Genomic DNA, 16,707 nt, shown 5'->3' with positions numbered 1-16,707 from the left:
TGTCAGGGAGTTTTCCCCAAGAAAGATCTCCCCACTTACTCTCTTCCGTGGGTGACTTTTGTGTTTGCTGTCAGCCATGGTGTCACTGCAGGAGGAARTGCTTAGAGGAAGAGTGTACCAAAGGCTCATGCACAAAGACTGAAAGTAGAGAAAACAGACAGGGACTGTCTCATTTTATGAAATCCAAAGAATTATCTCAGAAAAAAACTCTGAAGTACTCTTGAGGGCAATTAATGTGGATGAGTGTTGAGTTTGGCCTAAAGCCCAGCCTTAGGGCCTCTTTTGCACAACAGAATAGATGCAACCCATGGGTTTGTGTCTACTCACAACCTTAAGTGCTTCATGTTAAGGAAAAGGTAGAAGAAACAGTGAGAATACAGACTGACAAGATACATGGTGTCTAATATTTATGGTGTTTTGACAGATTTTGGTTTACTAGCAGATGACACCAGAACCTTCCAGCTAACATTGAGTCAGATATGAAGATAGAGATTGAAGAGGAAACAAGGATTTCTGCCCAAAGAGCTAAGAAAGAAGAGAAACCATTGCAATCCTCTGGATCTGTTGAGGTTTAGAAATGGCTAATAAATATTTGTGAGCACCATATACTTTTTTACTCGACCTTCTGGTGGGCCACATAATTGCAGGGCTTTTAGCTGTCCTGGCATTCCTCAYGGGGCTGGGTAGGGTACACATGGGCTCTGCCATTAAAAATAGCCTTATGAGAAAAAAAATAGCATTTTGGAATCTGAACTGAAAGAAAAATACATGGGTTTTGCCATAAGTTGACATAATTTKTCTGTCTTATTAATCCTCATAAATCAAGTTCTACAAATAGATTCACAACATGATCCTGCTGGTAGGGGCAGTCTGACGTAAAGCTGATAAGCATCCGATCTAGAGGCCTGTGCTTTCAGTGCTTTCTTAATTAAGACTCAGTTTTTCTTGCCTCCAATTAGATGAGCTGCAGCTGGAGGAGTTCTCCCAGTGCTGAGGTGATGTCAGAGGGGAGAGCGTGGTTTCAGCTGTACCTGCAGAAACCCCCAGGCACAGCCACACCTACAGATGCTTTTCACTGCACACGTGCTGGAATTGCAAAGCACATTACCTGGTGTGTTTGCAGGCCAGACACAAAAATAGGATGCAGATTCTGCAAAGATGAAGGCAGAAAACTGCAAAGCCAGAGTCTGTCTTTAGGCARGCTATGAGATAGCCCATAACTTCACTTCCCCTGATGATCTAACAACAGAAGCCATTTCCTCAAGTTCTTGTGGGTACACAGCAAGTTTATTCAGCTGTTGTGCTCACCTTCCTTCATGGCCCAAACCCTRGAAACATGATCAAGACCATACCTACTGTCACAGAACTTTTATCATCAAACCAGGAGCTGAGAGGACTGAGAGGACTGGTTGTACCTCCTTGGTTCTCTCATTCATTGTGTACTGCTAGAATTTGGAGACACAGCACAGTACGGGGAAGTGTCTTTGTAATTTATGCTCCTYCATGTCCCTGCAGACTCTCAAAAGGAGCACTCATGATATAAGTCCATGTTAAAATGCCATCTTAGACATATTTGGTGAGAGTACTCATGTGCTGCTGTGCCTCTTGATTTAATTCTACCACCAATTCAAGCAGTGTGCTGGGCTGCTTTCCTGTCTCTGTTTGGATTTTAAATCCTCTTTGGATCCTGCTGAAATAATCTCTGCCAGACACAACTTATCGCTAGGTATTACTGAAATTCTCCCAARGAGCACATTTATTTCTATCTTATTCTTGGCTTAGACCAGGTCACAAGAAATGGGAGGAATTTTAAGGAAAACTCACAGAAGTGAATGCCAAAATACTCCTCCTTTTGCCCCAAAATCTCATCTTCCCCAGGTTTAGGGTGTGCAAGCCAAGCATGGCTTGGCTTCACCTGTATAGGTGGTCTGTTTTCCAGGAACAAAACATGAAGTCATGTGCTTTGTGCAGGTGAGATCATCTCCTGTTTGGGAACAGAGGTGAGAGAGCTCTCAGGTGATGTGGAAGGCTGAACAGACTGTCCAGTCTCCCAAACACCCTGGGTAAAAGCAAAGGGTTGTTACAGGAAATTCACTTAAGACGTTGGCACTAGGCTTCTGCAGGTTTGAGGTTTTACATAGATAGAGATAGAAATAGTTATAAAATGAGCATTACACCTGTGGCATTTTTAAAGCCCTTCTAGTAACTATTTCCATTTTTCTGTCTCCTCCACAAGTCTATGGTCAGGGAATCTGTGCAATACMTGAATTAAAGCTCTTTTTTGTAGACAGCTCTCCCAGTGGCTTTTAGCCAGTTCTGGCCATTCAGCAGCTCCTTCCTTTAGGGCAGGAACCCAGGGGCAGCTGACAATGGCTCCACCACAACTTATTTCCTCTTCCAGCCTCATCAAACTGGCTTATGGTTTTCAGTTTGTGTGCTGAGTGCTTARCCAGGATCCAGGATAAAGTGGATCACAAAAATATTTGTAATATGTAGAGAATTAGTATAAAAGTAGGCAAGAAAGGAGTGTTACAAACCATCCTCCAGACTAGTGGAAAAGAAATGGTAAGAGCAATTGAAAATTTTTCTAGAGCTGGTACCACAAAGCCAGCAAGTGTTTGGTTTAAATTAGAAATAAAGGACTTCTTAYAGATACTGGAGAAATTTCAATAAAGTGAACATGGTAGATTCCAGTGCTTTAACTTTTTAGAGTTAACTCCTGTAGGAATGCTTAGGGGTTTTTCTCCATCAGTATTTTAGCAGAATATACTCCGTGTGCAATGAACAGAGATTTGTATTCYTTGTAAAGTAGGAGGTTAATTTTTAGAGAAAATTTGTTCTCAGAAAAATAAATATGTGGTTTCATAAAAAAAAAAAAAAAGCTTTTCTTTACATGTAGTAAACCAGATTAATTAGAAGCAGTTGAACATGTCCTATTTTTCCCACCATATTTTTCAATTCTTGAGACTCCACGTTTTGACTCTCAAAGGGTAGGAAAATGTGCCAAATTCCACTATTCAGGACACCAGCTGGTAAAATCCTCCTGCCTGGAGCAGTTGAGAGGCTCCAGCCCAAGGGTCTGATCCTTGCACAGGGACTTGCAGAAGTCCATGGAAAGCAATAGAAACTCTGTGGTTGTAAAGGTTTGTCATCACTTCTGATCTTAGACTTGCATTTCACATTGTCTAAACCTGTGTCAGGCTGTTGTTTAGGAAATCAGCATTATCTCCACAAGAAACTGAAAACAGGGATGCACAAAACCCACCCAAAATAGCAGGGGTAAAGGAGTTATTAACTATTTTAAATAAATGTAACTTWAAAAATGTCATAGTCTTGGTTTTTCTGTGGTGTTTCTGTTCTTCCCCAATAAATAAACTAAGCCTTAAAGCATATAKAACAGATTTTAGAGTGCAAGAATGCTTGGAAAAGCATAAACCATTTACTGAAGGAAACTTGAACTTCCTGTGAAATGGAAACAATTTGAGAGCAAAATATTAAGATCATTCTTTTATTATATTCATTGGCCCTAAACTAGTTATTTATGGACAGTCAGAAAAGATGGGAGAGGTGTTAGACATATCCCAGCCACAGTGTATATATTTCCATTATTGATGCTAAACCCCAAGTTATTTTAAAGAGGATTGGTGCCTTCAGCTCACATTCTGCTTTTAATAAAAATAACATTTCATAGAAAAAGTAATAATGGCTTTCCATYACTCCTCCAGATTTGGATTTTGCTATAGACTTCAATCTTAGAGGTACAAGGTAAGACTTCCTAATGATTACTTTTATGCCGAGCCATGGCAATAAAATCATTCTCCTTTATATACGTGTATATATGTGTATATATGTTATAAATGTAAATATATATATATATATATATATATATATATATATATACACACACACACACGAAATGTACCATATCCTCTTTAAAGGTCAGGAGAACATTCCATGAGTTATTGATGTGGTGGGGATACACTACATACACTGTGCATGTGCTCCAGGCATGGGAAGGTCAGTGAAATGACTGTGGTGTTCCTTGGGGAGTATTGGATGATTGAAGAAAAAGATGGAACATTTCTGCTGCCCTAACTCGCTGGATGTCAACAATATAGAAAATGTCATTTGGTTATTTTCTTTGTTTAAATTTCACTTCTTTATTGGATGTCTAACRCAAAGCCTCTGCTTTGCAGTTTTGCACAAGATTAAATGCTTATACCTAAAAAAGGCCATCTGACCAAAAATCAGGAGAAAGAAATATTATCATCAGTTACACAATCTGAACTTGATCAAAGAAAGGGAGAAAAATCCCTCAATGGCATAGATTTGGAAAAACTAAGAGAAAGATCCCTTCAAAAATACTCAAAAGAGGATTAATAACTGGAAATGAATACAAATTGGGAAGCACTCTAAGGGAAACAGTAGCAGTTAGGGGTGGGTGATTTCCATTACCATCTACACCYAAAGGTGCATCCAACAGTCCTGGACTCTGCAGAGAGGAGCTTATTGTGATTTGCATTTTTGAGGCAGTAGAAATGGAAYTGGTGTGTTGGAGACAGGCAGCCAGGCACTGGGACACTGAAAGTAAAGGGAAGAAGAGGAAGAGGTGCAGGCTTTTGAGCCCAGAGCATGCTGGAGGGGAGCATTTGGCTGCTGCTCTTTATTTCAGCTGTGAGTTAACTGAAAATAAGCTTTTTTTTAACTAAATACAACTATTTTTTCTGAGTGCATCCTTGAACCTTATTACCTGTTTCTCATTCGAAGGGAAATGACCCTTGGTGGATTCAAATATTTGGTAAGCACTCAGAAAAAAAAAAAAAAAACGTGTAAACTGCCTAGGAACATGAGTAGGATGGAAGGTGTAACCCTACTGAAAAATAAACTTTAAATTATGTCCTCTTGTCATAAACCTACTTTCCTGGATGATTCTCTTCAGAGTATTCTCTTAATTCATTAGCAATTGCCAAGGACTTCATAGGTATTGGACACTGTGTCCTGCTGTGACTTGGAAGCCACAGCATACACTTGGTGTGGCTTCTCTGTCCCACTCTCCATGTATAATACATCTGGCACCTTTCCCACTGTCGATCTGGAATATTGCTCTCAACCAAATAGTAAATCCTGGTCCYCTTCCAGTTCCAGGTCAGACTCAGCCAGCAAGGGTTGTCACAACCTTTATGTGTCACAACACACAACACCCTTGTGTGCTGTGATGATGCACTGGGAGCATCTTTGCTCCTCTGCAGGATGGGCTCAGTTTGTATAAAATTGGCCTGGTGTGGGAGTATATGGTCTCTATAAGTCTTAAGTTTTGTCAGCAAAAGCCAAATGGGGATGGAAAAACATTGGAACTGGGAGTTGGGTCTGTTCTGACCTGTGTGCAGAGCTGTTGGTGTAAGCCCCAGCATGAGCACTTGGCAAGGAAAGCACCAAAATTACTTGCCAGAGGCTTGCAGTTTMTGCCTGTATACATTTCTGCGGTGAAATTTCATGCCTGCTGGCCAAGCCAACTTGTGCTTGGCACTTCATTGGAAGACTCCTCACAAAGGCATGCCTGTAGCCTTCCTGTGCTGGAGCCTTTTCCACTGGCATCCCAGTTCTGCTTTTCATTCTGGGACACTCAGTGCCTTGGAGTGTCCCAGAGTCAAATTCATAATCAAAAAARKYYTYTTGGTATTCCACAGCAATGTGATTTTGCATGGCTTTGCATCATATAAAATGTTGTGGCTTAACCCCAGCCAGGAACCAAGCCCCAGGCAGGCACTCACTCCTTCCCCCACCAGCAGGACTGGAGGAGTATTGGAAGAGTAAAAATCAGGAAACTTGTAGGTTGACATAAATATAATAGTGCAGAAGCAAAGCAAAATAAAGAATTAATTCACCCTTTCCCATGGGCTGGCAGGTGTTCAGCCATCCCCAGTAAAGCAGGTCTCCATCACGGGTAACAGAGACTTGAGAAGACAAATGGATCACTCTGAATATCCCCCTTATTTCTTCTCCCCCAGCTTTACGTGCTCAGCCTAATGTCATAATGTATGGAATGTCCCTTGGGTGAGCTGGGATYGCTGTCCTGGCTTTGTCCCCTCCCAACAGTGATTGTGCACCCAGTGGTGGGGTGAAGAACACAAAAGATCTTGGCTCTGTGTAAGCTCTGCTCAGCAGTAACAAAAACTTCTCTGCATTATCAACCCCGTGTTCAGCACAAATCCAAAACACAGACCCAGAGCAATCGCCATGAAGAAAATTAACTCTAGCCCAGCCAAAACTGGCACATAAGTGCTGAATATTAGAGCAGAAAAATCATTAAGAAACTCCATGTGAAAATGTATTTTTCTAATTCCCTTTTCTTCTCATGGCTTCTGATTAATCTAGATAAGGAGATGCTCTGGAAAAGCCAGAACGTAATTAAAATAAATCCTTATATAAGCAACAATCACTATATCAACTATGTGTATGTTTTTATGTATTGCCAGATTTAGGGCTAGCACTGGCTAGTACAAGTATGTGCCCAAACAGGCACAAAGATGCTGTTCTCTTACGCTGGCTGTTTCATGGTAGGCCTCACTGGTTGCCATGGTTTGTGGCCTAGCAGGGTTACCATGTCCACTTCTGACTCTCACTGCTGCTTTCTAGCTGTATTCCCACACAGCATGACTTTACTAATGCAGAAAGGTGAATAAACAGCTTGCGCCTCGCTTAATAGTAGAACTAAATAGCAGGACTTCTCACAGCAGGTCTTACAACCACTGCAGGCAGCTTCTGAGTTGTGTTTGCCTTGGAAGAATCATTCCCAATAATGGCTGTCTGCAGACACATGCCACAGATTGTCCCACATGGTGGTGTARTTCTCTGACAGTGAGTTCTGCAACAGCTTGAGGGAATAATTCACCTCATTTAGCACTGGTCTCTGCTCCAGGTCTTCCAGCGTAGCACTAAACCACATGAAATTCAAAAACTAGACCAGATGCCAACAGGGAGAGTGAAATAGGGTATTTCCTACTGAGCTGCCCCTCGGCATCACTGCTGGTGAGGGTGAGGGTGCCCTGGCAGAGCGATCTGTGCACAGTCCTTGCGGGATGATGAGGGTGAAGCGCTTTGCCGAACGCAGCAGCCGGTGCTGTGGGAACTCCCCTTGAGATTAAACTGAAAAACTCYACAGGACTGCTCAAATTAGGACTAGAAAGAGAAGCACAAGTAGCAGGAATTGCCTTTCAGACATTTGACAGGTGTCTGCATCCCTTTCCAGTGTATTTTGTCACACAGTTCCTTTAAAATGRAGTGAAAATTAGCTATGGGCCCCACAGTGTCTCCTGGCCATGAACTGGGACACCTYACCTGTCTTCTCATTCAGAATCCGCTTAGGAGACTCTAATTCAGGCACTGACCATTCATATTTATACATGGCAACAGTGATGAAAATTTTGGCCTCTGAGGAGCTGGCTCTTCATGACTTAAAAAGAAAATGGGATTTTAGCCTTTCACATCCTATACACGGTTTTAAAAACAAGCTCACGTGGCATGTTGCTACAGCTGATGCACTACATTTTCTTGTCAAAGTTTGCTGTTCCTCTGTGGATAAAAGTTGTGAAGGTCTACTTGAAAACTGAGCTACAGTCTACTCACCAAGTGGCAGCACAGCTTTCTTCCAGCATYCTATAAAAAAGCAGCAGTAAATCTCAGGCCTTGTGTCATATGAGGTAAGAGAGTCTGTCTGACATAATTTCTTTCTTAGAAACTTTTAGTGCTGAAAGTCTTTAGACTTTGGCATTTCACCAAAATCCACAGTCCCTACCACAAAATTAGAAAATATCTAAAAAAGRGGTTCCTTTCCAGGAATGACACAAACAGAAATGAATACAGTGAGGAAAAAAATCTCACACTGTTCAGGATAGATTAGACAGAATATTTCCCTTTTAAACTTATGGAGCACTAGGGATTTSATCTTAGAGAAATTATTATTTTCCGATTTCAATTCTCAGACCTGAGTTCTGCCCTTCCCACAACTGATTATTTCCCAGAAGTCGCATTTTTTCATATTTTTGCTTGCTTTCTTTGATACTGAACAAGATGAAACCAGAAGTCTGAAGAGGATAAAAAAAAGACACTTAGCTCTGAATAARGTCCTTTTCCCATTTCTGCACTTAACAAAATTTAGTAATTTAACAAAACTGCTATAAACACAACATTTTCTACCCAGACAAATTCTAGAAATGCTGACCATCATTCTGTTAGGCTGAAYTTTACAGTATCCATTTAGGCTACTTAAAATAAAAGAATCTGCTCCTGAAAAAAACCCATAGTGCAGCTTCAGTTCACATTTCCAGCTCATTTTCTTGTGGCTTTCACAGAGATGAGCTGTTTTTTTATTCTTTGATGAAGTTTATTATACTGTGGGCAGAACATCAAAGGGGAGTGCTGGACTGAGCTGTAGAGTGAGCCACAAGGGACACACTAGTACACTGGAACAGTCTAGATATTTCAAATGTTATAGGAAATACTTTAAATCTTTTTTTACTCTTTCTGCTGGATGTGCTGCTCAGTACACCCTGCCCACATCTGTGGAGAGAGAGAGAGAGTTCCCAGCTCCATTCGGGACAGGTCCAAATGGGACCAGAGTGGGACATGCCACAGCATCCTTGGACTGGCAGGAGCAACCAGGGTGGGAATGCCCAAAACTGCTGTCAAAGCAGGCTCACCAGAGTCTACATTTGGGGCCAGACATCAGCACAGTGTGTGCTAAGTCCTTTAGGGGAATGGAGGATGAAAACACCAGTCACTCAGGACAGCTTTCATCACAGGAGGGTYATATGAAAATGTGCAAAGGAAAGGACTTCTCTTAGACTTTGTTTTTGGTGAAATTCTTCCCCCTCTAGCTACAGGCTTTGTTTGTGTGTGTTACCAGCACAATAGCATGAGCTAGAAGGTCACTTGTCTCCCTTTGGACTTACATGACATTACTGCTAAAGCCAGCAGGCTGGAAAATGGAAAGCTTTCCAGCTCTGGCTCGCCTCCTGTTAAAGACAATCCAGGAAGCTGTGCAGCCTCTGCTGAGAGTTATAACCCAGAGKTGTACGGCATCCCGTGGTTACTTGCTACCCTTTAATGGATATTCAAATACAGAATACTTTCTGAGGGAAGCGTGCTATTGTGAACCTCTGAAACACTGGTGCTGGAAGCTTGTCCCCTCCACCTGCCCCCATATGCCCCTATCTCCCTCAGAGAGCCACTGGTCTTATTGTCAGTTGTCCCTCACCGTCATGGTGATTACTAGGTAAAGAAAAAGCAGAAGGGTTCAAAAAGAACTTTATTAAAGGCCAGGCTGGATGCTCAGCTGATGTGAGCAAGCACAGCTGAACAAGCCAAGRCAGCCACCCCACAGCAGCAGAAGAAGAGGTCCTCAGCTTCAGACCCCCAGAAAAGTGGTGCATTGTGCTCAGGGAATGGGGGAACTTTATAAGTGGCAAATACTACTCTCAGCAAACCTCAGTCTCAYTTACTTCAGAAAAATGGCATTTAGATTGTAATTGAGAAAATTTGGTCCTAACAATACAAGCATTTTCCAGTGATGATAATACAGCTGAAATTTTGTCAAGAAAGGCAGCGTTGCTTCAGTGTCAAGGGGGCTTTTTGGTGTGAAGTGTTTAAGATGTTATGGCCAGAGCAGGAAGCATTGCCTATCATTAAAGAAATGTACCACTWTCCTTTGAAAGCCTTTTTCAATTGCTTATGATTTCCCAGATTTTAAACCAATTCTCCATGCTAGTTGCTGATTTTCTGCTGAACTGTCTGGGAAAAGTTTATTCAAAAGTAATTCAATCCTTTCAACTAGAGTAACTGCTTTGYTTATAGTGAAAAAATAATCCTGTATCCATATTACTAAGCAGCTTCACCTTTTACAAGGGAAAGGCAGGTACCTGACCACCTTCGAGGTCCCTCAMTCAACACACAAAACAAGTGGCATGTCCAGCAGCAGAGTGTCATTCCTGGGTTACCTGAAKTCCCACAGCCCTGCTCAAGTCACTTGGGAGATGACATCCCTGTCTTGTGCCTAACACAAGTGATGAGTCTGTTAAGCCTGACAACAGGAAATATTAAAACATGACAAAAGGACTGTGAGGAGAGGCAGAAACAAAATGCCAGCATGGCATACACTGAAAGCACTACACAGAGGAAACGGGAACTGTGTTAAAAGAAAAAAAAAAATAAAAAGATGGAGCAGAGGGAATGGCTGAACCAAATGGGCTAAGGAAGTGTATTGGTGTTTGTGTGTTTGCATGCATGAGCATGTGTGTACAGGCAGCCCAGCCCTCGCTGAATCATAGAAGAAAAGGTAATGAACTGGGGAGAAAAACACAGGCCAGGAAGTATCTAGGAGATAATATGGGAATTTCATTATTCTTTTTYTCAATTACTTTGTAGATATAATTAGTTTTGATAATTAAGTTTCAGCTTGTCATTGCTGAAAAATGTTTTTTGAGAGAGTCCGAGGAGCAGTACTGAAGAGTAAGGTAGAACCTCCTCAGCTGACTTGGGCATCTTGTATTGTTCCTCTTTACTTCTCCCAAAACTGTGTATAAGAGCACAACCTTATTTTACCCCTTGTTCTCTCATTGCCTTGTGAAGGACCAGGAGCCAACACTGTTATTCATTTGTACCAAGTCAAGCAGGATATAAAAGTTGCACCTTTTCCTAGGGATCTTGATTTAGCTGGCTCTATTTTAAACTATCAGCTGGCCTCAGGCTTCAGCCTCAGTATGAACTCAGCATTTTGATGATGGAGAAAGGGCTGAGTGTGCGGGTGAGGCTGCATCCCACAGGGGAACCTTGCCGAGGGGAAGAAGTCCCAAGCTGCACRTAGGAGACAGCCTGGCTGATATGTGACCTGACAGTTGGTCACATAATGAGCTGTCTCACCCAATGCTGTTTCCAGTGGTGCAAGAAGAGTTGCTGTTTAGGAAGACCACGTGAGGCTGGTTGTTATGTGCAGTCCTTTCCCCCAGTATGCAGCATTCATTGCTGTTGGATTAGGGATACTAGAGGGTATGCTCCTGCCTTATCCTTTTAGAATGAAGACACAAAAATTTGCCTAATCCCTTTCTGWACATGCGAATACTGTCTGCCTCCACAAGCTCCTGTGTTGGCAAGCTCCAGAGGTTCACTGCTCACTGTGTCAGCAAATACTTTCTTTTATCTCTTCCAAGCAGATCTTTTGGTAGTTGCCTCAAGTGCCCCCTAGATCCCATACAAGGTCTTTGTAAATAACACTTACATGTTTGGTTTAACCAGCTTGTTCATCATTTGGTAAACCATCACTCCATTGTCTCCTTCACTCTGGAGTGGAGTCCCAGTATTTTGAGTCTTCATAAAACAGCAGCCTCTACACCACCATTTTTGGAGTTTTGTTTGTTTGTTTTTTATGTAGCAGTAACATTTCAGTCTCTGTCCTGTTCCTAATAACTTCCTTACGAGTTCTAACATTTTATTGGATTTTGTTTGCCATTGCATACTGAGCTGATGATTTCAGAGAACCATCAGCGATGGCTCAGAGGTCCCTTTCCTAAGTAATAATACTCAGTTCCAGGTCTAATGTGGATAATTTTTTCCTAGCTGCATTGCCCTGGATTTATCTATATTAAAGTTTATCTGCCACCTTTGAGCCAACTTWATTTGGTGATGTCTTCATGGCCTGTAGAGAACTTGACTGTCTAAAAGAACAGTTTTTACTATCATCCCCAAACTATGCAATGACAGCAACTCAGTGGTATGAATTGGTTCAGTTGTCATTTTATATTTGTTGACCTGGTTAACTTTTATAACTGCCCAGGAAAAAGGAAATCCTCCAAAACCTCCTTAAGGTTTTGAAGGCTAATTTCTACTTCTCTAACCTAGTGGAGCTACGTGGATTTCAATCACAAATGATTTATGGAAGTCAACAAAGCCAATTGTGCCCTGAAGGGAGAAGAGTGAAGGATACTGTCTCCAGCTAACTTAGCTTCACATAAAGGGGTTTTGTATTGTATTTGTCCTAGGATTGTTCTTGATWAATATGAAATTTGTAATACAATCATAATGACAGAAGTATGAAACCATGTACAGAGCTTGCARCAAGTTGTTGTGATGTCTTCTTATAATAAAAAGATGAAGAAACAAGCCTGGTTCTTTCAGATGAATCACCAAAGATGCAGTGAGTAGTCCTAACTGCAGTGCTGGGAGCTTTGTTTATTCAGGTTGAGGGTTCTTAGGCAGGACTGCCCTGCCTCGGGAGCGGCTCCCGGCGCTGCGGCTCCATCTGCCGGTTCCCTCCGCCCTCGGCACCCTCCAGCCAGGGCTGCCGGCAGCTCTCTCTTCCCTTTGGGGATCTTCTCGTACCAAAAAAAAGTTACAGTATATTGGATGGAGGTAAACTCAGAACGGATCTCTTCTCCTGCTATCCCTTCAGCCAGAAGACGTACTCAGATATCTGTAACAGAGCCCTGTAACTTGGTAATAACGTGGAAGATTTTAATCCTAGGAGCTTTATGTGACATTGCACATTGCACCTAATACACCCTGCCAGCATTGCCCATCCTAAATCACTCACAAGCTGTAAGTCAGGTCCTCCAAAATAATGAGATTCTATAAATGCTGGATTTTTATCTTGGAGTCTTCACACTTTTCTAAGTCTGCCACGGCCACAAAGTCTACTTGTCCCTTAAGATCAGCAGCAACATATCCCAGCAGCAACTCACCCTAGCAGCAGGATCCCTAAGAGAAATAGCAAATGACACAAGGCCAAGGAATTTGTAATTCCATTTGTTTCAAAGGTCAGCTCTACTTAGTGCTGAGGGGAAATTTTGCTCTTATTTCCATTTGTGAAATTCCTCACTGGCAGCTAGAYCTCAAAAGAAGTTGCATTTATATAAATAAAAGAACAATTCGGCTTCTTGCTCACCATTACATTTCTCTGTGAGGCAACTGTCTTTTTTTCTAAGAACATTTGCTCCAACTAAGACTCAGGCTTGTTTGAAAATTTCATTATTGAATACATTTAATTTTCATTTTAGGTCAGGGGATGGACCTTGGACTTGGCCCAGGAASAGTTGTCACTGCTGTGGGTAGGTCAGGTGTATCAGAATTCTGATTTTTCTGTAAAGGTCCTTTTTTCTGTCCTGCAGCTCATTCTGGGTCCATGGTGATCAGAGCCAAGGTAGAAGAGAACTGTTCCTGCCCTTCTCTCAATCCTTAGAGCTGGCAATAAGTTGGAAAAGGGACCTGCAAACAGCTCTGTTTCTCCTCTGCTCCTGAATTTTGGGTTAAAGTATCTGGTGATGATTCACCTTGCCTCTCATTCCAACAGCCCAGAGCTCTAAGCTGGCCCTACAGGTTCCCCAGGGCTTTAGATTCCAGGCCAAGGTATTTACAGTTTGAAAACAGGTATATTAAGCAGCTAAGTGCTGGATTCAATGCCAGATTTTATAGAGGAAGCAATCGTAGCCAAGTACTGAGGTCTAATGTTCCTTTTCTATCCAGTAGGGCCCCCACCCCATTTCCCCATTTGCCCATTTGCCATAACTTTATATCATGGTGGAACCACCTCAAGAGCATCTAYGCCTCCTACTGAAGAGTGAATCATATTCTAATACACCACATTAGTTTTTTTTGAGTTGTCCAGCCTGTCTCGATCATGCTGCAGCTCCCTTTTTGCTTTCCAAAAAMGGGGAAGAGGCAGGGAAAAAGGAAGATGCTGCTTTAGGTCTTACAGTGGCATACGGATGCAACTAGCTGGGGTATTCACCTGGACCCAGGAGTCTGGAAATACTTCCAGGGCACTCAGTTTGTGAGGAGTAAGATGTGATGTTATGAATTACGTTATTAAGTTATGCTAAAGTATGTTTTCCATTTTCCAAATAAACATGATGAAAACTGGCTGCGATGCTTGTGTGGGACAAAATGAGTCAGCAAATCTTCCACACTTCTATTTATTTCTATACGGGAAAAAAAAAACCATTCTTTGCCTTATTGGTCTGTTTGGTAAAGCTTACTGAAACCAAATCACTTGCAACTAAGTGATGTTAAAAGCCAGACATCGGTGGGCACTGCAAGCAGAACTGCTCAAGCAGGCAATCAGATCACTTGGAAGTCCCAGCGCCTTTGTACAGGGCACAACTGTGGGAGGTCCCAGATCTGCAGCAGGAGCAGGGCTTTTAAAGGTCCCTTCCAAACCCAGACTATTCTATGATGCTTTTCTCTTCAAGGTATGCAGAGCTTTTCTCGGGTTTGTTCTGATCCTCTGTCTCTTGTGTCACAGCACTGGTCCAATGACTGAGACCTCATCAGGAAAAGGTGTTTGGATGAGATTAAAATCCACAGTCATTCTTTCAAGATTACTAATAATGCTGCAACCATAATCAAACCCTGTATAGATCCACAGGGTTCAGTTCTTGCTTAAGAGCATCTCTGTAGTCACGCACAGTAACTCTGGACATAAATGGATGAATATTTTGTCCACAATCTCCAGAACTTTTACCGACATTTGCAATAATCCCATGGCAATAAAGATGTTAAAACCACACCTAGACATGATCTAGTTTAATCATTGTGTTCCCTTGAAAGGTAACCTGCCAGGTGAGTTGCCAAAACTTAGCTCAGGTTTCTGCACTGAAAGGTGCTGTGTCCTGGCAGGCTTAAGGCAGGTAGTGTTTTGCTAGCACCAAGAATTTAGGGCTCAAACATGTATGGCAGGGAGTAGCTGAAATCTGCAGATTCCTGAGGACCTTTATCCTCTCTTAGGGTGCAGAAGGCAGATCAACACCTTAAACAGGAACTCCATGTAGTCTATTTACAGCTGGATAACCAAAATTTGTTAGAGCACCYGGAAACTATGATGTTTGATCTAGGAATGCTGATTTGGCACGTTAAACCTCCGTTTGACTCATAATCCTCCACAAACAGTCATTCTACCTATTAACCCCATGTAACTAATTGCCAGAGAAATACCACCATGCCAGAGACAGGAGTGGGGTCAGGTCACATACAACCCACAGTACAACGCTTCCGTGCAGCCCACAGTGGGCAGCAGTAGGGGCTGCTGCACAAGGCACCAAGAAACTCTCACTTGAGAAGCCAGGGTTTCTCTTCCTGCTCCACTACAGATCTCTAGTGAGAGGCCTCTGGCAAGCAAGTTGTTTTTCAGTGTCTGTGTTCAAGTTTTCCACCTGTGAAATGGGAATAGCACTTATCTTCTTTACAGAACCACCTTGAGGATAAATACAGCAAATTCTAAGCTGGTCAGGTTAAAAAGGTGTTTAGATAAACACCATAATTGAGCAAATGAAAGTGGAAGAAAAGAGATCAATCATGCTAAATTCAGCTTCTTAAAGAAAAATTAAATATGCTGTTTACTAATTTTAGCACATAAGATTTGCTTTTTCTTGTTTTGTTTTCTTTCTTTCTGGTTTTCTTTATGTTTCAACTGTTCACATTTCAAGAGATTACTATGTCATGATCAATTGTACAAATATAGCAAAGAAAGACAACATGCTCTTGCTTTTTTTTTGTAAGATTGAAAAGAGCAATGTTCTATTTAAATCTCAATCTGAGAACTAATGGTTCACTGTTATCTTTAGAAAAAAACCTGGGAAGCTTTTCTGCATGACTTGGACAGCCTGGCAGAAGGGCATGAAATGCATCAGGACAATTTTGTTCAGAGACCAGTTTCACAGTCTCTAATAAAAATGGAACAAGTAAGTTTTAAGAGTTTCAAGGTCTCAACAATATTGTTTGAAATTCAGATGGAGAAAATATGAATGTCAAAATTCTTTAAAGCTATAAAGCAAATAAAAAAATACAACAATTAAAGGAAGTGCAACAGGAGACAGCATTGTCATCTGGTTTTCAAAGCAAAAGAGATAGAAGACACAGGTCTGGTAATTACCAATGTTTTTTCTTTTATTTTTATGATGGGCACAGGTTTGTGTAGTCACTGGTTCTGCCTCTTTCTTTTAAAAGCTTTGGTTTACATCTATATTTTAAGGCAGCATTTTACAGCAGCACGTTACTCACATCAGGAGTTACAACCAATATACACAGCCACAGAAATCATGAGAATCTGAACAGACTGATTGCATGCAGATCAATAATCCTGCAGGACTTGTGTCACTTTGGATTATTTCCAGATACTCAGCACAGTCAGGACTTCTGTGAAGCACCTGCTGCGCCTATTTTCTACCAAAATTCAAACAAAATTTTAGCTTTGAAACATGCACTTTCAATTCTCTCCAGAAAGAGAATAACTGCAATAACTGTTGCTTATCTCTGCACCCTTCAAAGGGAATCTTCCTTTGAGGCTCCTTCTCCTTATTAACCAGTGGCTACCACACAGTGGTATCCAGAGCACCATGAAATATTTACCAAGAGTACGGACCTGCACAGTACCTTAGGTACTGCTGCACTGCAGCTTCATGTCAAATAGATATTTGATGAAAACACTATTTGGCATCTGCAGTCTTGTCCCTTTCACCTCAAATTAATTTAGATAAATTATTTCTCTATGCCACCCCCCCCCCCAACCTTCCATTCCCTTGAGAGACCTTCCCAAACCTTCCCAAACCTTCCCTTCCCTTCCCTTCCCTTCCCTTCCTCTCCCATCCCCCCCCCCCCCCGCCTTCCATTCTTTGGAGAGGTCTAAGCTTGTGTCCTTCAAGGTCATAGGCTTGGAGGAATTCT

Source organism: Malurus melanocephalus, unplaced genomic scaffold (genome assembly GCF_030028575.1).
Source record: "Malurus melanocephalus ecotype Western Australia unplaced genomic scaffold, MMel_1.1 scaffold_3, whole genome shotgun sequence".
NCBI classification, from domain to species: domain Eukaryota; kingdom Metazoa; phylum Chordata; class Aves; order Passeriformes; family Maluridae; genus Malurus; species Malurus melanocephalus.
The sequence above is the reverse complement of the archived record's forward strand: the minus strand, read 5'-3'. Positions refer to the sequence as shown.